This window comes from Zalophus californianus, chromosome 12, assembly GCF_009762305.2.
Source record: "Zalophus californianus isolate mZalCal1 chromosome 12, mZalCal1.pri.v2, whole genome shotgun sequence".
NCBI lineage: Eukaryota > Metazoa > Chordata > Mammalia > Carnivora > Otariidae > Zalophus > Zalophus californianus.
The window spans coordinates 51948313-51969813 of record NC_045606.1 but is presented as its reverse complement, the minus strand read 5'-3'; the positions used below and the strand labels follow the sequence as shown (position 1 = coordinate 51969813).

At 36.2% G+C, this 21501-nt stretch overlaps 1 protein-coding gene and 1 non-coding gene across 3 annotated transcripts in view; one reads left to right on the top strand and one right to left on the bottom strand.

The window, feature by feature from the left end:
- The window catches only part of MACC1 (MET transcriptional regulator MACC1), a 147814-nt gene that overhangs the window by 2791 nt on the left and 123522 nt on the right, over positions 1 to 21501 (top strand). The window lies entirely within an intron of this gene.
- LOC113912062 lies at positions 5240 to 5343 on the bottom strand. Its single transcript, XR_003516689.1, has one exon. It is a non-coding gene; the product is annotated as a U6 spliceosomal RNA (small nuclear RNA).

Sequence of the window (21501 nt, the reverse complement as noted above, 5' to 3'; positions counted from 1 at the left end):
TTACATTTGGAGGTAGAGTAATACATGCACATTTTAAAAAAAGTACTGTTTTAAAATTTCCTATGAAACTTACAGGTATAATTAAACCCAATAGTTGGTGCTCCTTTCTCCTGATAATCTATTTTTCAATTATGGGCTACCTTTTATTGATTTTTACATAGGTACCCAAGAATTAAAGGCCTGCATATGGATTAGACTTATAAAAACACAAATACTTACTTCCTATAACATATATTTAAAAAAACTTGTCTTGCAATATTTTATGTTAACTTTAACACTTCCAGTTTTAAAAAACAGATGAGTCATTTCCTCTGTCTGGGGCATGACTGTGAGTGGTAAAAGTCTGGGTAAATATGTTAAGGTCTCAGACATTTGTTAGAGTACAGGATCCAAGTTTAGTTTCGAATTTCATCCCGACTTTGAAATCAGGTGTTATTCAGATAAAGCAATGAAGGAATGACTGATTTAGAAGGTAAAAATCTAACTCTTCCTCCTCTAACTACCTCTAGTAAAAACAGGTAATATCCCAAGCCTTGTGTTTCTGAAATTCTCTTCCATGCAGTTGTAATGAGCCTGAATTCTTACTAAGGCACATCCCCTTTGCTTAATCTTTGGTCAATTTTGGGTAATAGGATAAGAATTTAGGTTAAAGAGTGATGTCATAACTGTAACAAAAAGGATGTTAAAGAAAACATACATTTATTCTAACCTTTAACACAACATTTTAGCAGAATAAATGTGGACTTCAACTATCCTACTTAATAGCTATTGAGACCTTGAGAAAGTTACTCGGTCTCTTTCAGCCTCAGAATTCTCATCAGAAAAAAGAGGAATTATAATACCTTCTTTACTTTTTTTATCATGAAGTTTCAATTAAAAAGTTTATTGAATGTGGTAATATTTGTAAAATGCCTCAGATGTCACCTAGCATATAGTTGGCTTTTGTTTTTCACCCCAAGTTCCCTATTTCATCCCCCTTTCCTTCCTTGGAAGAGAGAGAAAGTGTTTTTCTTCTTAAAGTCATCCATTTCTTGATGGAAGATGATAAGCTGTTAAAATCTAAGATGAGTGATAAGTAGTAATAGAAAATGATGGATAATGGCAAATACTAAACAGATTATGATCTGGGTAAAATATCAGACCCCATTAGGTAAGATTGTCTTCTGCATTTACATGTATTACACACATGATAAGATAGAGCACTTTTTAACTGCTTTAACGGCTTTGGAAAGCTCTTGATAAGTTCTTAGATGAGGTAAGTTTTTACAGGTAGGATATTGGCCTTTCGAAGGGTTCATGAATCGTGTGTGATGTAAAGATAAGATTCTGTACCACAGCAGAGGACTGAATTAAGAGAAAGGAGGGATGAGAGTAAGAACAAAGTAGAGGCAACAGGAGATGGAATAAAGCTGTCCTATAATAACACTGCTTTCCTCATGAACTACTGAAGTTACTAGACTCACAGAATGCTCATTGTGAGTGAGTTTTTGTAGATACCAGAAAAGTAAAAAAGTAGACCCTAATAAGATAATAATACCTGTTACAGGGAGAATTTAGAGCATCGAATGGTTTGGATGAGAGTCATTTGGGTCTCTGTGTGAGAATCTCTGGTGACATTTGCTTTATACATGATCATGTGACATGTTAGTAATCAATACATAAGGCATTATGGTTTATGTTACTGTATGTATGACACTCTATAATGTAATATCCTCACTCAAATTATTTTGAAATAGAAATCTGAAGTTCTTAATTTTTTTAGTAAATATATTTTCCATATATAAAGCAAAATTCTCTAATAGAGTTCTAACTCCAAGTTCCACTATTCGTGAAATTATATTCTCTGACACGACAAAAAGCAGAGCTAGTAATGGACATCCAACCCTTGTTCCTAGTTATCAACATTCTAATAATGTTTACTTTTTGCTGTATTCATGAAAAGTCTTTTATACACTGACAAAAGGTTTTTTAAGGCTTACACATATACCTATAAAGACAGAGATATTCAAACGACCAACAAGGCTATCAAATAGAAAGAAAAAAAATAGTGGAATGAGAAAAAGCTGTTGCAAAGGATGACTTTTGGAAGAAAGAAAGGAATGAATGACTTTCAATACCATAGCTGATTGTAATTTATTTGTTTATGTGTATGTCATTAAAGGTATTTGACTAAATTTTTAAAGGAATGCACATTTTCATATAATATTTAAATCAGTCAAAAGAATGTGAGAAGTATTGGATTCTACCCTGAGTTTTAACAGATCTTTGTGACAAAGACACAATTTTTATACATAAAGATAATATAGAAAATAGATAATATAGAAAATTATACAGAAAAATAATAGAGAAGGCATGTGCTTTCTTTTTCACTGCCACTGACCTAGCTCCAGTGAGGAGCTTTTGGGTTTCTGTTACAGTCTCCTCGTGGCCTCTCTGTCTCTAATATTTCTCTCCTCTAATTTAATCTCTGTGACTCTGTGAATGATGTTTATAAAGTTACATAATTCATTGCTGTTAAGATTAAAACAAAAACACCTTACAAGATCTATAGTTCGTCCATCTCCTTTGTTTATCCACACAGACGTATTTGCAGTTCATCACGTGTGCTATGGATGCTGTCTCATCTTTTGGTTTTGTGTAAGCCAGCTGAACCTTTTTTCCTCATCTCCCTGTCACTTGCCCCTTCACTCTTTTTTTTAGTCCCAGTATACAGTTCCTTTCTTTTGGGAAATCTCTCCAAGCCTTCAAGAGGGTTAATAATAGCTACTCATTTCAAGAGAGTTAATGATAGATACTCATTATTGAGCATGATAGAGGGACTGGAGATGTCTTAATTGAGAAGGTAACATCCGAGTTGAGTGTTGAGGGACTGAAAGGTCTGGCTGCTGAAGAACAGAAGGAGGTTTCAGGCAGGAGAAATGATTTCCGTTAATATGAAGAGGAGACATAAAGGGACAAGGGGAGTCAATGAAGCAAACAATAGTTTGGTAAAATGTAGGATGGTGGGGCAGAGAATGGGGGGAGATTGTTGAGAATTAAGAATACCAGATTATAAATGGGTGACGGGTATTAAGGATGGCACTTGTGAGGAGCACCGGGTGTTATACATAAGTGATGAATCACTAAATTCTACTCCTGAAACCAGTACTACCCTGTATGTTAACTAACTAGAATTTAAATAAAAACTTTAAAAAAAGAGAATGCCAGACTGTGATAGGTTTAAACAGGTTTTAATGCCTAACCAAGACATTTCAATTTATATAGTCCATGGACTTTCATTGATAGAAATCTTAAATTTGCATTCTAATGCAACATGATCAGACACGTTTTAGAATGATTATTCTGCCAGAAGTTAGGGGAAGGGGGTTAAGAAAAGGCTGAGAATGGTCGCTGGGAGACCAGTTTTTGAGTAGACACAAATGAAAGGACTTGCACATTTGGAGAGAAATAAAATACTCTTGAAAGTGAAATAACCCTTGGCAGCATAGGAAATAATTATATGAAAAATATAAGTAACAGATGCTCATACGATTTCAAGAAATGTATTTTTTTCTTTAAGCTTTGAGAGGAAATCATTGAAAGGGATATTAGATGATGACAGCATATTGGTTGGGGCTATGACTGGAAACCAAATTCCACTCAAATCATTCAGCTAAAGAGACGTTGATGCAATAGTTCTTAACCTTGGCTGTACATTGGAAACACTTGGGGAGCTTTAAAAAATACGGATGCCTGTATCCTGCCCTTAGAGGTTCTGTTTTAGTTGGTCTGGTTTGTGGCCTGGCCATTGGGATTTTTCAAAGCTTCCCAAAGCTGATTTTAAGATGCAGCCTGAGTTGACAGACAACAGCCTTAATGAAAGGACTGCTTTCCGAAGTGTGGGCAGTGTTAAGAAATAAAAGATGGTAAGATATCAGAGACTAGTAACAGGGGAAATATTACCACACTTATGGCCAAGGAACAAAGGAGACTATAGTGAGACCCAGTGGGAGCTGGACAAGTGGAAAAGGCATCATTTTACCAGGGCTGCAGCTACTTTCAGACACAGTGCTAGAGCAGGTGTATATATACACAGACATATTTCTTTTTCTTGCTGTACAGAAAGAGATTTATTTTAAGAGATTAGCTCACGGGATTATGGAGGCCAGTAAGTCCAAATTCTGCAGGATGGGTCTGCAGGCTGGAGACCCAGAAAAAGCCTCTGTTGCATTTCAAGTCTGAAGGCTGTCCACTGGCAGAATTACCTTTTATTTGGGGGAGGACAGTGTTTTGTTCTATTCAAGCCTTCAACTTATTGACATTAGGAGAACGATCTGTTTTACTTAAAGTCCACCAATTTAAATTTTAATCTCACCTAAAAATCATGTTGGGGTGCCTGGGTGGCTCAGTTGGTTAGGCATCTGCCTTTGGCTCAGGTCATGATCCCAGGGTCCTGGGATCAAGCCCCGCCCATCAAGCTCCCTGCTCAGTGGAGAGTCTGCTTCTTCCTCTCCCTCTGCCCCTCTCTCTTCCATTCATGTGCACACTCTCTCTCTTTCAAATAAATAATATCTTTTAAAAAAATTAAAAATCATCTCACAGAAATATTCATAATAATGTTTAATCACATATCTGGACACTGTGGCCCAGCCAAGCTGACACATAAAATTAACCATCACATAGGGAGGGATTGGAGAAGTAGTTCAACTTCTTTCCTCTCTCATTCCTTTTGGCCAAAGAACGTCAAAGGGAGAAGAATGGATAATGGATGTGAAGGAGAAAAATGGGAGATGTCCAGCATAAACCATCTACTCACTTATCATAGCTTTGACCATTATTCTGGAAATGGCTTTTTTATTGTTAAAATTCCAGTTTTGTTAGATGGAGCAATATTATGACGTATTTGAGTTTAGTTTTTAAAAAACTATACTAATGGGGTGCCTAGGTAGCTCAGTCATTAAGTGTCTGCCTTCGGCTCAGGTCATGATCCCAGGGTCCTGGGATCGAGCCCCGTGTCAGGCTCCCTGCTCTGCGGGAAGCCTGCTTCTCCCTCTCCTGCTCCCCCTGCTTGTGTTCTGGCTGTCTCTCTCTTTGTCAAATAAATAAAATCTTAAAAAAAAAAAACTATACTAATGTTCTAGTCATTTCTAAAATGATATTCAACTGAAATTTTCTGAGATGGTTTCTTTTTAGACTAGAATAACATAAGGGACTCCTGTCACAAGCATAAATGTGTGTGTGTGTGTGTGTGTGTTTTAAATAAAATATGGAACCTTTCACAAATTTGCATGTCATTCTTGCCCAAGGGCCTTGTTAATCTCTCTATCGTTCCAATTTTAGCATATGTGCTGCTGAAGTGAGCACATAAATGTGATTTTTATTAACGAATAAGAACAGTACTGAAATTCATTCTCAGTTTAAAAGGAGACACTGTCTTCTTAGATTTTATATTAGGTGGTATCAATATTTGTTTTCAGATTTAAAAAAAGCTTTATTGTATATTAGGTATTTTGAATAATCAGTAGGAAAAGAGGTATGGGTATAAAAATATAAAGATGTAAAGGGTATTTGCTATACAATCTAGATGGTGATTATAATAATTCATATGAGAAATGAGAAATGTCTAAGTAAGCAGCCATAGAAATGGAAAAGACAGCTTACATCCTGTGATGTTTAGTCTAGCAGCCTCACCTGTTTCTTGCTTGTGTGGTATAACATACTACATAAATAAATGGATAAATAGTATGTTGATATTGATGTATCTATAGCACATTGAAGTGGAGATATTTGTGGGGCAAAGGAAAAATATTGTTTGAAACTTGGAAGAGTGCTGTGGGATTGATGTGTATTGGCTGAGCAATCATTGTATGTTGGGAGAAATAATGGCAATAGAGAGGCTGTTTTAGAAAAGAGGAGTGTACAAAGGAGAGCAAGCATAGATGGAGCTCTGGGAACCACTAATATTTAAGAGATACATAGAGAACTAAACAAGGATACTCAGAGAGGTGAGAGAAAAACTAGAAAAGAGTCAAGAAACCCAAACAAAGAGGATTTCAAAGATGAGGTAGTATCTAGTGATTAGGAAAACAATGTTAACTTTAGTGAGGATAGTTTCAATGTTGGCATAGAAGCAGCAGGCTGAAGAAAGAATGTGAAATGAGGACTGAAGATAGTGAAGGCTGATAATTCTTTTGAGAAACATGGCTGTGAGAAAAAGGAGAAGGAAATGGAGCAGCAGCTAGAGATGGTGAATGGAATTTTCTTTCTCCCCCCATCCCTTCTTTCTTTCTTTCTCCTTCTCATTTTCCTTCCCTCCATTTTCTCTTTTCTTTTTGTTTCAATGAGACAAAAGTGTTAGGATAATGGTTTGCACTCAAAGTTTAAGAATCTGGATTTAAGATTCTTGAGGTTGACCAGACCCATGGTATGACTTTGGAATTACAACATGGAAGTTGAATGGAGGCAAAGATCTTTGGCATAGAGAAGGTCAGTTAAGTAGCTCAGAGGTAGGGTAAGATGTTGGATAGTTCAGGATGAAGACTGTGGGTCAGATGACAATGTTCTCATTAAATGTTGGGGAATTGTCTAAAGATTAGAAGATGAGAGCAGCAGGTTCAGGTAAATGGATGTAAAGCCAGACAGCATGAGCTTAAGAGGCTCCTTGAATGAAAATAAATGTGCAATAAACAGGAAGTGGCAGTAGGAAGCCAGGAGGATGCCGTCCCTGCCTCCAGGGCTGAGATGTTCATGTTGACGTATGGGAGAATGTGCAGCCTATACTAGAGAAGTCAACATGAAAAGAATTGACTTTTCATCAAAGTTAGATTTCTGCTAAAAAAAGGGCATACAGGGCATGCCCTGTGAGAGGTTAAGGATTTAAGGATGTAGAGAATTTGGATTTGATTGGTTGTTTTTGAGAATGGAGGATTCTGAAGACCCCTGACAGCAGAAGTGGAAGCATTTGGAGGGAAAGGAATGGAGGGAAGATGAGGCACTAGGACTAACGAGCTTGATCTATAGTGACATAAGAAGCTTTGGGTTAACCAGAAGTGACATAGATAGGATGCCATGTAATTAGTGGAAATTTGGTCTTAAATAATTTTGGTGGTGGCACAGACCCAAGTTTTCAGGAATCTGATTTCATAGATATCCTGTTCCCTACTGGTACTGAGCTGAAGCATCCTGCCAGGAAGCCATGGTGACCATTAAGGCCTCCTGTTGCTTCTTACCCTCTAGCATGTGCCAGATAGGTCCAGGCTTCAGAAAGAATGAATAGTTATTATAGTCAGTGGCCGTGAGTATAGTAAAGGTGACTCAATGTGGTGATTCCATTTTGCCCACTTCTCCCTCAGTGCAACCTATAGGAATCTGAGAGATGCTTATGAGAACCCTGTGGTTGATCAATGGGATTGTTGAGGAATGCTTATTTCCATCTCTTTCTCCACAGGAGTTGGCTGAAATTCCCCAGTAGCCTCATAACACAGAGTTAGTCCCTTTCAGTTCTAAGAGGGAAGAAGTAGGGATTTTCCAGAAGGAAAGGAGAATCCCCTGCTGCAGTCCCACTATTGTTCATAATCATAAAAAAAGGTACAAAATTCCTCAGGTCAGAGTGTGAATTTTTTCATACCTTACACTAGAATGTTACAGGGCATGTATGTTCATACTTCAAACCCTGTAACCTCAGAAACTACATCTGGGAATTTGTATTACTTATTGCAGGTAAGATAAGGTAACAATTCATTCTTACCTAACAGATTGTGGTTCTTTTAAAAAAAAATTATGTGGACTTATCATTTTTTTCAGATATGACTCAGATGGTATTTACTTCTTCTTCTTGCTTTTTACTTCTTGTTCTTCCTTGATATCTAAGTTGGGACTGTGAGTGTAAATACTTTGGTTAATACAGACAATTTTCCAGGCAAGGGAAGTCACTCCTATCAATAGGCATTTCATTGAATCCACAAGGGAAGCACACTCCTATTGTATTTGAGATGATATAACTACTTTGGATCTCTGGAGTCTATTGATTGTTTCTACTTTCAGGGGAAGTCTTGGGCATTAATTTATGCTTAATTTCAGTCAATTTCAGCACTAATCAGCTTCCCATCCCCATTCTTCAGCCAGTGGCAGACAGCTGTGCACATGTCCCTGAATCAGCTTGTACACAGTTTGCAAGAATGAGAGTGGCAATAACGACCCCATCCTCCAACTATCAGGGACCTGTGCTCTGATTGCTAATTGCTGCTTCTGATAATGGAGGTGCAGACACAGAGGTGGGTTGCTGTTGCTACACCTCTGCTTATTTTTGGAAGCTCCTCCCCTTTAAGCTGAAGTGACTTCCAGGAGATTTAAAGGGCTGGTAACTTTTTTCCCCCCACACTTAATTTACCTTTTTTTTTTTTTCTATTTTCAGAGTCAGACATTAAAGACTAGTGTATTCAAAATCAATCATATATATGGGGGAAATTAGAAAATCACCACACATGCCCAGGGAAAGGTGCAGACTTAGAAAAGACCTGGTAAGATCTTAAGTTCACACGTCTTACTGATCCTTGGCATAGAGACAGCCTATAACAATCAAAACAGAACTAGACACCCCAGCAAACCACGGGGAAGGGGGAGAATATAATTTTCATGATTATCACATTATTAGATTCAAGTGTCTAGTTTTCAAATTAAAATCACAAGGCATACAAGTAAGTAGGAAAGTATGTCCCATTTACAGAAAGACAACAAACCAACAGAAATTTTCTCTGAGAAAGACCTGATGGCAGATCTACTGGAAAAAGACTTTATAACAACTTTCTTAAAGATGCTTAGAAAACTAAAGGAATATGTGGAGAAATCAAGAAAATGATGTATGAACAAAATGAAACTATAAATGTAAGATATAAAACCTAAAAAGAAACGAAAAAGAAATTCTGGAGCTGAAAAGTATAACAACTGAAGTGAAAAATTTGCAAGAGAGATTCAAGGGTAGGTTTGAGGAGGCAAAAGAAAGAATCAGTGAACTCGAAGATAAAACAATTAAGTTATGGAATCTGAGGAACAGAAAGAAAAATAATTGAGGAAAAGTGAACAGAGCCTAAGGGACCTGTGAGAAGCTAGCAAATGAATCAGCATATATGCATCGTAGGAGTCCAGAACAGAGATAGAGAAAGAAAAGTGGTAGACTATTTGATGAAATAACCAAAAATTTCCAAAATTTGATGAAAGATATGAATATAAACATCCAGGAAGCTTAACAAACTCGAAGTAGGATGAACTCAAAGATACTTACACTGAGACATGTTATAATCAAATTGTCGAAAGCCAAAAATCTTGAAAACAATGAGAGAGAAATGATGCATCACATACAAGGGATCATCAATAGGATAACTTATGGATTTCCCATTAAAAAACCTGTCGAAACCAGGAGGCAGTGCACTGATATATTTAAAGTGCAAAAAAAAAAAAAAACCTGTCAATCAAGAATCTTATATCAGATAAAACCGTCCTTCAAAAGTGAGGGGGAAATGAAGACATTACAAGATAAACCAAAGCTGAGGGAGTTCGTTACCATTAGACTTGCCCTACAGGAAGTACTAAAGGGTGCCCTACAGGTTGAAATGAAAATACACTAGATGGCAACTCAATGCCATATGAAGAAATAAAGATCATACTAAAGACAAATGCCTAAGCAATTATAAAAGCAAATATAAAGCAATTATTAGTATTATTGTAATTATAAGGGAAAAACACACTCCTTCTGTGTCTCCTTTACTCTCACACCGCTTCCACACTCACAACCCTTTTGACACTAGATTTGTGGGTTTTCTACACATCAATCAATTCTCTGCAACACCAGCTGGATGTCCTATTATTTCACTCAATTCTGATATTACCTACCTGGAGATAGCATCAGATCCCACAGGTTAAGCACTCAATTTCACAAGACTGCCCTTCTCCACTCTACAGATGCCAATCACAAGTCTCAGTACTTCTGACTGATTGGCTGTAAATTGGGGTTTCCACAGTTGGGTTCAGTAGTTTGTTAGAATGGCTCACAGAATTCAGGGAAACACTTACTGTTTACTGGTTTATTATAAAAGGATATGATAAAGAATACAGATTAACATGCAGATGGAAGAAGTGCATATTTGCAGGATATTAGGGAAGGGGCTCAGAGTTTCCATGCCTAGCTGGGTACAACACCTTCCCAGTACCTCCATGGGTTCAACAACACTAATCAACAACAACGGAATATACATTCTTTTCAATTACACATGGGAAAATTTCCAGGATAAATCATATATTAGGGCACAAATTAAGTCTCAATACATTTGAAAAGATGGATATCATACAAAGTATCTTTTCCAACCACAATGGGATGAAGTTAGAAATTAATAAAAGAAATAAAACTGAAAAAATTCACATATTTGTGGAAATTAAACAACACATTCTTCAACAAGCAATCAAAGAAACATCATTAGGGAAATTAGAAAATACTTAGAATAAAATGACAATGAAAGCACAATATACCAAAACTTATGGGACACAGTGAAAGCAGTGCTAAGGGGGAAACTATAGCTATAAATACTTATATTAAGAAAAAGAAAGACTTCAAATCAACAATCTATCTTTACAATTTAAAGAACTAGAAAAAGAAGAACTAAATCTAAAACTAAAGGAAAGAAAGAAAAAGTAAAGATTAGAGCAGTAGAACCTTTACTTAACACCACATAAAAAATTAACACAAAATGTATCAAAGACCTAAGTGTAAGAACTAAAATTATAAAACTCTTATAAGAAAACATAGGGCAAAAGATTCATCACATTGAATTTGGCAATGATTTTTGTGTATGACACCAAAGGCACAGTCAACAGAAGAAAACATAGACAAATAGGATTTTATGAAAATTAAAAATATCTGTGCATCAAAAAATACTAACAATAGAATAAAAATGTAACCCCCAGAATGGGAGAAAATATTTGCAAATCATATATCTGTAAAAGATTAATATATAGAATATATAGAGAATTTCTAAAACTCAATAATATCAAAAACACACAACCTGGTTCACAAATGGGCAAAGGACTTGAGTAGACATTTCTCCAAAGATGTATAAATGGCCAATGAACATGTAAAAAGATATTCAACATCACTAATCATTAGGGAAATGCAAGTCAAAGCTACAAAGAGATACCAGCTCATACCCATTAGGATGGCTATCATAAAAAAATAAAAAATAAAAAGTGAAGCAGGAAAGTAACAATTGTTGGCCAGGATATGGAGAATTTGGAACTCTTGTGCACTGTTAATGAGAATGTAAAATGGTGCTGCCACTGTGGAAAATAGTATGGTGGTTTCTCCAAAAATAAAACAGAATTATTGCATGATTCAGCAATTCCACTTCTGGGTATGTATCTGAAAGAAATGAAAGCAGAGTCTTGAGGAGATATTTGTGCAACTATATTCATAGAGCATTATTCATAATAGCTAAAATGTGGAAGCAATGCAAGAGTCCTTTGATGGACGAATGAATAAGCAAAATGTGACATACATACAATGGAATATCATTCAACCTTTATTTTATTTTTTTTAAAGATTTTATTTATTTATTTGAGAGAGAGAATGAGAGAGAGAGAGAAAGGTCAGAGGGAGAAGCAGGCTCCCTGCTGAGCAGGGAGCCCGACGTGGGACTCGATCCCGGGACTCCAGGATCATGACCTGAGCTGAAGGCAGTCGCCCAACCAACTGAGCCACCCAGGCGCCCTCATTCAACCTTTAAAAGGAAGGAAATTCTAGCATGTGCTCTAATGTAGGTGAACCTAAGAAAGTTTATACTGAATGAAATAAGCCAGTCACAGAAAGACAACTACTGTATGATTCCACTTACATGAGTTAATTATAGTAGTCCAAATCATAGAGAAAGAAAGTAGAAAGATGCTTGTCAGGGGCTAGGGTAAGGGGAAAGGGGAAGTTATTGTTTAATGGGTACAGAGTAGGCAAGCCTGGAGTAAAGGGATGGCCTTAGTCTAGTAAACTTAATAAAAACATATATATGACACAACAAAGTTCTGGCTCAATCTTACCTTTTATAATATGACCTTAGTTTGTCCCTATAAGCTAAATTTCAATGCATTTCATATTACAGAAATTTTATAAGATATGCATAGATCTCTATAGCTTAAGATACATCTACATCTATATTGATATCTGCATTTATATTTACATCTATATTTAAAATATATATTTACATATAACAATCTTTTAAAAATTCTAGGCAATATATTGTTCAAAAAGAATGGAGACTCCTATAAAAATAAAAGAATAAAAGTCTCCCCAATAAAACAAAGAATGAGACCTTCAAGAAGCAAGTATTAAAACATTATCAATGTTATACAAGTTAAATAAGATGGAAATTGAAAATTATTTGTAGATATGGTTGTTACAAGATCATTGGTGGGTTAAAGAAGATGACTTTTAGAGGGATGGTGACAGAAGCTGAACTCACTGGATTGAGGAATGAATGAACCTAAGGAAGTCATGAGTATAAATTATGTAACACTTCCAAGAAAATTAATGGTAAAGATAAGGAAGGAAATAGGCAATAGTTTATATAGTGTGTAGGAGGAAGAATTTTCTTTTTCACTTTTTTCAGAATACGAAGACTGAAAGCATGTTGTAGAGGAGGGGAAGGAGACTCTGGAAAGAGGGATATTTAAAATAGAGATGATGAGAAGTTGCTAGTCAAAACATCTCAAAGGAGATAAGAACTAGATTTAGAACACAGATTAACCTGCCAGGGATAAAGAGCATTCTTTCTGGCAAGATAGGTTGCAAGACCAAGAGAATGGGTGTCATTACTGCGAGGTTAGAGGTATAAAGGGGGAAACTTGATGGCGTTCATATTTGAAGGCCTGTCATCTGTGAGATAGGTAGCAGACATATTTCTGAAAGATGAGAGTCATGATCCTGAGACAATGCTAGAGATTTGAGACAGCCCTTAGAAAATGTGAAATGGAGTTTACCAGAAACGAGACAAAAGAAAATAAAAGGATTGATGACAAAAATAATTACATATCTAAGTTACAATCTTTTGTCAAAACCTAATTGGAAAATGCTAGCACTTCAGCTATACTACCAAAACTCATTGGATCTGGAATGTGAAAATTTATTTTTAGTAGCAAATACAATAAAAATTTTATTGATGTCATTTCTATCCACAACTCTGATGCACATATGTGAAAAAGTCACACCATATTTGCTTGCCATAAAAAATGTCAGAAATGGGAAAAATGAGAGCAGATATGGTTTGAAAAACTCCGAGCCTCCTGAGAAATAGCTAACCGAAATAAATCAAACAATTTAGGAGTAAGCTCTACAGGTGGACAGACTGGATTTGTATCAAGGCTTCACTACTTGCTAGGCAAACTACTTCTGTCTTGCTCTCCCTTTTATATGAAAAATAGTACCATCTTCTTTGGGGTTTTGTGAGGACTATGGAGTAATTCAAAATGCTTATTTTTTAAAACAATACTTGCATATGAAGCATTAAATAAATTTTAACTCTTTTTTAAATTATTCCTAATACCAGTTCTAAGGAAAAGTGAGGACAGAAATCTTTGTCCTCTAGTGGAAGGTTTATACAAATAATATTTCTGTTGCTCCTGCTATACCCCCAAGTGAGGAGTTTGTTAGATTATGGAAAAGCTCCTCTCCCAGCAACACTGAGTATGGCCAACAAAAAAAACAGTATTTCCCTTTGGGCTAGATGCAAGACCCTCCTGTAAGGAAGAAAGAGGAAGAAAAACTTGCTAGTCCACATCCTCTAAGATAAATCACAGTACTTGCCTAGATTTCAGTGGGAAAAGAGGCTAACAGTGTACATGTAGTTTTATTCTGCTAGGAATCAGTAGATCAGTGAGTAAAGCTTTGTCTTTCTACAAAAGTAGGAGAATTGAGAATAAAAGTCATTTTTCTAACTTCCCAACCTTTGAATGAACATAGAAGCAAGAAAATAATGAATCAGAGGGCACAAAGGTGAGGTTTTAAACACTGAGAAGTACATGCAAGATAACATGACCTGAGCAACACTTGGAAATTTTCTTAAAAAATATTTTCTTTCTTTGGCCTGAGACCTCCAGAGTTAGCCTTGACTGTATTTAATCCTTAAGTTCCTTAGAATATTCTTTCTAAATCAAGAGCATTGCCATCTATTGATTGATTTTTATTTTTTATTTTCTTTACAATCTGTTAGTGGTATATTTATGTTAAGAGGGCTCTGTAGTTGGCATCTACAAGGGCAGATCAAGAGACAAGGTCTAATACAAGGTCTTCTTCTTGGATCATCATAGAACTCCCTCCCCATTATGGAATGGAGCAGCTGGTACAATGTTGAAGTAAACATTCTGTTTTCTTTAATTAAGAAAGCAGTGTGGTAAACCAGTAGGTAAATAAACTATAGAGTTAAAAAACTTGCTTATAATCAACTGTGTTACTTCAATCAAAATTCACCTTGCCTCTCCAAGCTTCAGTTAAAAAGAGCAAAACAATACCTACGCCTGGGACTGTGAGGTTCAAACAGGATAATGTGCTTATGAAATCACTTCATATCTGAAAGGCTGTAAAATATGAAATATTATTATATAGTAATGTTTATTAATATCTAGTTTGAAAATAACTCTGTACTTTAAGAAATGACCCCCGGAAGAAAATATCGGTGTCAAAATTAAACTTCCAAAGACACACAGGGAATAGTTCCAGTGACTTTTATAACAAAAAAACTGAAAATGTTCACAAATTGTAGTTACTGGTAAGTCTTTGTAGCCTAAATTTTATGGATGTGAGTTTTCAACAATAATCAGCACCTTGCAGTTAAAAATGGCAGTCTAAGAATATATGCTAACCTCTCTCATTTTCCTGAGGCCACTGAAATAACAACAACAAAAAAGATATAAACAGAGGAACAAATCCAAAGCTGCTCTAGGGCATTAAACAACAACAACAAAAACAAAAAACAGATCCAACAGTCACAAATTTCTGCAAATTATGGGATGCTCTGGTGGCTCAGTTGGTTAAGTGTCCACTTCTTGATTTCGGCTCAGGTCATGATCTCAGGGTCCTGAGACTGAGATGGAGCCCCGTATTGGGCTCTGCAGTCACTGGGGAGTCTGCTTCTCTCACTCTCCCTATACCCCTCTCCCTGTTCTCTCTCTCTCTCTCTCTCAAATAAATACATAATCTTTTAAAAAAAATTCTGCAAGTTACAAGGATTCACATTTAATTTCAAGGAGAAACCAGAGCAAACCACAAATAAACTGTAAGTAAAACCATTCTTCAGTAGACACAGGAAAAGAACTGATAAAGAGAAGTGAAGGTAGCTGATTTTTTTCCCCCCCAATTCATCCTAGAGAAATTCTAAGCTCAGAGACAGCAAGAACAAGATGTATTATTTTCAGGATTTCAAAATTCTGAGAGAACAGCTTTATAAAAATAGTGAGAATCTCCTGGGGGTGTGAAAGGAAGGAGGAGCTTCAGATGCATGTACTGGGCAGAGTGAGAAAAGTATTTCCAGAATGCTATTAAAGACTCTGGGGGAAGAAGAGAAATTGACACAGAGTTTTTCAACTTCTGCACTATTGAAATTTGGGGCTGAACAATTTTTTTGTTGTTGTGGAGGACTGTCCTGTATGTCATAGTATTTTTGCCAACATCTTTGGCCTGTACTCACTGGATACCAGCAGCTCTCCCACCCCTACCAAACTGTGACAGTTAAGCGTTGGTAGTATAGTGGTGAGCATAGCTGCCTTCCAAACTGTGACAGTTAAAAATATCTGTAGTCATTGCTTCCAGATTTATATGTTAGATATTTATTTATTCATCTAATATCTGTTAGATTTACTAGTTATTCATGACAATATTATGATTTATAATAAATATATATTTGGTCATTTCTCATCTATATTTGGTCTTCTCCACAGTTCTTGGCTCACAGCTCAACAAACCATTGGAATTTCCTAAGTGATAAGAGTGATAAAGGTGTCTTGTTATGTTAATTAGGTGATTTTTGGAAAGCACCTTCGAATGGGGACTGTTTACCAATGGAGCTAACCACTTGATTAAAAGGTTGAAACTTTCATTCTCACCCCCTGACCTCTTGGGAGAGGAGAGGGACTAGAGGTTAAATCAGCCACCAATGGCTAATGAATTAATCAATCATGCCTATGTCATTCAGCCTCCATAAAAACCCAAAAGGAAAGGATTCAGGGAACTTCCGTATTAGAAAGCTCCCACGTGCCATTGTGTGGGATCCCAAGCTCCAAAAGAACAGAAACTCCTTTGTTGGAGACCTTGCCATATGTATCCCTTCATCTGGCTATTGATTCGTATCCTTTAATATCCTTTGTAATAAATTGATAATCTAGTGAGTAAACAGGTTTTCCTGAGCTCTGTGAATTGTTCTAGCAAATTAATTGAACCCAAGGAGGGAATTGTGGGAAACTCTGATTTATAGCCAGTTGGTCAGAAGTACAGGTACCAACCTGGCCTTGTGATTCATATCCTAAGTTGGAAACAGTCATTGGAACCCCCAGCTTGTAGCCAGTAGGTCAGAAGCACAGGTAATAACATAGGCCTGCAATTGACATCTGAAGTGGAGGGTAGTCTTGTGGGACTGAATCCTTGTGGAATCTGATTCTATCTCTGAGTAGACCATATTAGAATTGAGTTGAACTCTTGGACACCATGCTGGTATCTGAGAATTGCTTGTTGGTGTGGGGAATCCTAGACACACACACACACACACACACACACACACACACACACACACACACACACACATTGCTTTTGGGTCCAAGAACCTAATTTATTCATCCTGATCATGTTTTTGGTTTTTCTTTTGTGAGCCTTATCTTTTCATATTTTTCACCTGAATGCTGGGTTGACTGGTAGTAACCCATCATGGATTTTCTCTACAGTCTGTAAGTGTATTTTCCCAATGGGCCTCTTACCCAATGGAAGGCTTTTATGGGAACTCTCAGTAAGGGGAGAATACTGCCTTGTAGACTTCCTTTCAGGATGGGTAGGCATATAGTAGACAGATGTCTTGACAGTCTCACATTTGGTAAGAAAAGGAAAAAAAAAAGGAGTTTAATCTGAGGGCAAAGAGCAAGCAAAGTTATCTTTCCTTTTTAAAATAATTTCCTTTTCGGGATGCCTGGGTGGCTCAGTTGGTTAAGTGTCTGCCTTCAACTCTGGCCATGATCTCAGGGTCCTGGGATTGAGTCCCGTGTCAGACTCCTTGCTCAGCAGGAAGCCTGCTTCTCTCTCTCCCTCTGTCTGCTGCTCCCGCTGCTTGTGTGTTCTCTCTCTCTCTCTCTCTCTCTCTGAGAGAAGTAAATAAATAAAATCTTTAAAAAATAAAATACAATATTTTCCTTCTCATCCATTGTGGACTTTCCATTTTCCCATTTTTTTTCAGAATTTCCCTATTTGGCATTGATACCCAACCTGTAAGTCCTATCAGAAAAGATCCTGCATTTTATTTTTAGAGCAGATTAAAAACATTATCCTAAAGGCAAACAGCTACTGCTGATAGGGATGGGAAGTGGTAGTTCTGCTCCAGCTACCTTATAAACATATCTTTACTAAGTTATCTTTAATTAACTAGCTAATATATAAATATATAGCATAATTAGCTATAAATTAATTTAATTAATTGGCTAATAATTCCTCACTTCACTCCTATTCTTGTGCTCATTCAGTTTAAGCTTGGAGTTTTTCTGGGTCTCCACTAGGAAGAGAATTCTCAACTCAGTAGTTTTTTTCTATAGATTAGGTTTCTTTCTTTTGGTTTCTCTGTCAATTTTATCCCATCCACTTTCTATTTACAGAAATCCCTCAAAATTTTTGGTCCACTACTGACACCCTTTCCTTTGTGGTTTTAATCTTGTAACTTCTTTTTTTTTTTTTTTTAACCCCCTGTCATTTCAATGTGATTTTGGAAGAAAAGGTTTCTCAATGCTTTTGAACCAATTCTCTCACTTCAACCTGTGCAACTTTCTCTCTGAGTCTTTGCTTGAGCTATTCCTCCTGGCAGAAATACATTACTTTTTCAAATATTTCCTATCTTTTAAGGTCCACATTAATTTTTAACTTCCTTCAAGAAATGAGCTCCACAGCTACTCCCTTTCCAAGCAGTTATTGTTCTCTTACCTGAACTAGTATAACACTCATTCTCTCTTACTTTTTTGGAACTTACCATGCTTATATTGCTGCTTAACTTACCTTTTTCAGGCTTATATGCCAAAGAATTTCTGTCCTTTGGAAGCAAATATCCCTTTAAAATTTTTGTCTTTTTTGTTATAAATGCAATGCCTTATTCCAATAGTTGCTCAGTAAATATTTTAAAAATCAACTTTCCTTTTAAAATCATGTGATTTTTTTTATCATTTATCATAAGGGTTTTATTGATACTAAGCATTCACTTGTTAGTATGTTTAACATTTCCACAAAAAATGTAAAAAAGGCTGAATTTCCAGTTTTGCTGATTTGGCCTTGTAGGAAACTTATTTTTTTAAATCTCAGTTAGTTCTATGCTTCGTGTTTTGATTGGATAAGGTAATATATCCCATAGACAATTATAACTAAATTTGAAGAATGATGATAATTTATAAATATGAAATCTTAAAAAATCAATGAATTTAGTAAATAAAAGTTTTCTCTACTACTAACAAAGGCCATACCATAGTCTCCTAACATCCTTGGGATTTGGAGGACATTTTGAATTCATCCCAACATGAATAATAAAAAGGAATAAATGCAGACTTCAAACATCTGCCTCTATAACTTATTTTCAACAGCACTCCTTTCACTTTTGCAAACTGTTGGATGGATCCTGTCTGCTCTCAGGGCTTAGACACTGTTCTATTTTCCTTTTTCTCTAATCTGTGTTATCTTCACACCTCACCACTGCTAGATTTCTAGAAAATAGAAACTACAAAATAAATAAAACACCAGAACCAGCAGCAGCTAAAGAAAAAGCAAATAAAAATAAGGAAGCAAAGAAAAGTCAAAGAAAATGCCTAAATTCCCAGCCAGATAAACCCACTTGCAATAATGGGAACCTTTAAACAAAAGTTAAAATCAGTGGATATCCCCCAAACCTTATACATCCAGGTGAGATTCATCTCTTCAGTTTCATTAGTAAAAGAGTTATAACTTGAATAACTAGGGAAAAAATAAAAATACTTGAGTTATGTTAGACTCTTGATTTCATCTGTTACAATTAAAAATTACCTATATGAAGTCCCCAACATATTGAGAAACTATCATTTTAATCTACACTTTGTCTCCTCATCAATTTAGTTGATAGTAGAAAAGTGTTATTGGCTTCATTCCAGCACTTAATGGCTGCCCCATGTGCTTGCTTGCTTGCTTGCTTTTTCTTTCTTTCTTTCTTTAAGTTTTATTTATTTATTTTTAGAGAGAGAACATGAGTGGGAAGGACAGAGGGAGAGGAAGAGAGAATCCCAAGCGGACTTCATGCTGAGCGTAGAGCCCCACATGGGGCTGATCTCACGACCCTGAGCCAAAACCAGGAGTCCGATGCTTAACCAACTGTGCCACCCAGGCGTCCTGCCCATGTGCTTTCTTTCTTATTAATTCATTTGCTTTTATAGATATAGATATATTTTATAGATAGAACTTAAGAGTAGGCAAGGCAAATATTAAGTAAACATTATTGGTTTTTACATAGGGGGAAACAGATTCTTATATGTTACTATGTCAAGGTACATATTTAGTCAATTGCAATTGACATGTTAATCATTGTCTGTCTATATACAGCTCCGGTTGATCACATGACTCTGTCTTACTACAGTCTCAGCTAAATAAGCCCATAGGTTGACCGTATGTTTATGATAATCTGCAGGGACAGACTCTGGGCAAACCTTAAAAAGAGGAACAATATATATCTTCCTTAGAATTTTGGTATCAAGATACTGAGAAACCTAAGTCATTCAGAATTCAGGTCTAGAACTTATGGGTGGTAATACAGAGTTGAGCAGGTATCCAGGTTGGGCTGTGGTAAAAATGGGTAAGCAGAGAAAGATGTTACAAAATATTATAGTTTGAACATATTCATAGAGTAAAATTAAGGGAAACATTGCAGGCAGTTCTTGAAAGACTAAGTACTTGGTTTCCAATTCTGCAGTCCCAGGTCATAAGAAGCCCAACTATATTTCTTTTTCTGTTTTAGTATTCTGGGATAGTTTGTATTCTTTAATAAACCTATCTTTTATTTTGTTAATTTGAGTAGGGTTTGGTTCTTGCAAATAAAGGAGCCCTGTCAGGAGCAATGATTTAGATTATCCTGGGCCAGTCATCATATTACTTGTTAAGAGCTCAAGGTAACAAAGACAACCAAAAATGACATATTAAAAGGGAGCAATGTAGTATAAGCCTCTTCTTGATAAATATGGAAGTCAGATATTTTGTAAGTTTGGTATTAGAGAGGTTGACACTGTTTTATTAAAAAAGGAAGCAATATTTAACTGGAGAAATAAAATCAAGCCTTGCTATTAAACAATCCACAAGTGATGTCATGCTTTTTAATATTCTTTTATTGTTTTAGTACCCTTTCATTGTCTTCCAATGAAGAAGAATTGGGTCAGCGATGGGGTTGTGAGAATCACTCATGCTTCAATTATATATTTTTGAAAATTATGCCTTAGAAAATTATACATACTGAGACATATAAAAGAGTGGGGATTTTCTAGAATCTGGAAAAGCAGGATTTTTCTCTTTCAAAACAAATGTAATTAGATGAGATAGAAAATTTTAGCAGCAACATTTAGGAAACATGCCTATATCACCAATAAACAAACCATGCACAAAACCAATAGCACTTCAGGCACACAAATGGTGAGTTTTTTTTAGAGTTTTGATTTCCTGTCCCTTTCTTGGAATACATTGGATTCAGCCTCTGGATTTTCCCTAAGATTCCTTCATCATGTGTTTAAACATCTTTTGGTGAAAAGTTGTTGGCTATTTTTAAAAGAATATGTTTATTTACAAGAGTAAGATTGAGCACATGTATATTAATGAGTACAGAACAGGAAAATTTGGTCTTTGCTAATCTTGAGAAAGATCATTATCTGTGCCTTAGCCTTAATTTACCAATCTTAGTCCTTTTGAAAATTTATACTGTAATGTAAGAATGAAACGAGTTTGGATTTTAAGACTCAGAGGGTGAGTGCCTCCCTCTGCTTCCTGATATTTGTGTTGGAAGTGATGAGATGGCTTCCTAATCTGTAAGAAAATTTTCTCATTGTCCATCATTCTTTTTTTTTTTAAGATTTTATTTATTTGAGAGAGAGAGAATGAGAGGGAAGAGGGTCAGAGGGAGAAGCAGACTCCCTGCTGAGCAGGGAGCCCGATGTGGGACTCGATCCTGGGACTCCAGGATCATGACCTGAGCCGAAGGCAGTCGCTTAACCAACTGAGCCACCCAGGCGCCCTCATTGTGCATCATTCTT